Genomic DNA, 1978 nt, shown 5'->3' on the forward strand with positions numbered 1-1978 from the left:
GGTCAGGTTCAGCTAATGTGTACAGAAGCATTCCCGTCGCTCGGAATTCCCATCGATCCACACCTTCGGAACCTTGCCCGGTTTTACGGGTCCTGCAACCCCACCAGAACGTTCTCAAGGAGTCGTCACTTGGGGCACAGTCCCATGGCGACACAACGTACCTCACACCTCTTCCTTTTCTGCGAGACAACGCAAAGCCGATAGTATTAACCACCTCGTCCACAAGGTGTCTAAAAGTTGGCACGCCGCCAGATCCTAGGGAAGAGGTTTTAAGCGAACTCCTGCAGCGCGTCTGACAGCCCCTCCTGCCTCCAAGTGGGGGAGCTCACAGCTATGGCCATAAACCGACTCCTTCATTCTAGCAACGCCACATCGAGGAGACCAAGAATCGTCCAAAAATTCAAACCTGATCTCCAGGTAGGTTCTATGTAACGGGTAGGCCGCTCACTGACGAACTAACTGGTCGGGACAGCTCCACATCATTCACTCTTTCCAATACAATCTTATGAACGCCCGGAAATTTTTGCAATCTGAAATACCCTGAGTCGAATTTTTCTTTGAAACGCTTTACTCCTCAAACAACCCCGCACCATCATTTTGTTGTTAACAAAAATTTATCCCTCCAGCACCCCTTGATTATGTCGTAAGCTAGCTTCAAATATTTTGCCAGACCAAGTAGGCCTGCTATTGATAACCTTTGCGGGCCTTTCTCCTGCCGGACGACTTGCTTCTCCTAGAAGATAGTTGATTTTTTCTTTCAGAAGACCGCCGATCTCTTCAATGGGGTTTTTCGGATATACGAACAGAACAGGTCATCAAAGGTAGCTTCACCGAACAAAACATCTTTGAGCCCAACACCACCAAACCATTGCATGAAAGAGCTGTATTGCTGGCAGCACCATGACAACGAAAGACACTACCAGTGAAAGACACTACCAGTGAAAGACACTGCCAGTGAAAGACACTGCCAGTGAAAGACCGCCAGTAGCACCATTGAAAGACCTCGGTCCTAGCTTCCCTCCCTCCTCTCGAGAACACTCTTTGGCGGCTCCATTCGCATTCTCTTTGACGGCCACGTGCCTTAGAACTCCCTTTTGAGATCAAGTCATAACTATGCTTAAGAATATCGTCGCCAGACTTATGGGTGAGATGGCGGGAAGTCGGCATTTGATGTCTTTTGCCAAACCGTGCTTTCGCACAAAGGGGGAGTGTTGCGCATAAGGTAGAGGTCCCGTTGACCATCTAGGGGAGGTTGCGCTTTCCTAGACCTTGAAGTGTTCGGGGCAAAAGATGGCTCCTTCCCGATAGCCGGTCAAGTTCAGCTAACCTGTACAGGAGGATTCGCTCGAATTCCCATTGACATAAACCATCGGAACTCTGGTCGGTTGCCCGGGTACTCCAGCTCCACCAGCCAGTCATCCGTCGTTTCATGGTCTGCGAAGTTTTGCAGAACAACGTTGGATCGCACACCCACGGTGAGACAACACGTCGAGCACCGTTTCTGCGCGGCGGCGCAAAGCCGATACTATTGACAATCTCATGCGCAATGACGCTGTCGCTCTGAATTTCGCGTGCCTCACAAAAATGTCTTGAACGTAACCATTCCCAAAACTCCACAAGGTCCCAATGGCTCTCGCATCTCTCACATCCGTTTCCATTTCGGTGACGTGTGTCATGTTCTGTGCATGAATAACAGGAGGCTGACAAGGTATACGGTAGCTTCCGAATTCCCTCGACGGCCTTGGCTAAACCGAAGACTGACATTCCGATCGGATCTATACCTTTGGGTACCGTGCTCCACCAGCCATATTTTTTAACGCGTAGGCCCATACCAAGCACGACGGGCTAATCCGGAGTCTTGCCTCATCTACCGTCGCTATCTGAAACTTGTGTCCCCAACGATTGACTAGGAATTCAGGAATACTGTCATTCACAGCCTCACCCTGGACCTGCGCTGCCTCACGTATTCGTCGTCTCC

The sequence above is a fragment of the Gregarina niphandrodes genome (genome assembly GCF_000223845.1).
Source record: "Gregarina niphandrodes unplaced genomic scaffold scaffold00001, whole genome shotgun sequence".
NCBI lineage: Eukaryota > Apicomplexa > Conoidasida > Eugregarinorida > Gregarinidae > Gregarina > Gregarina niphandrodes.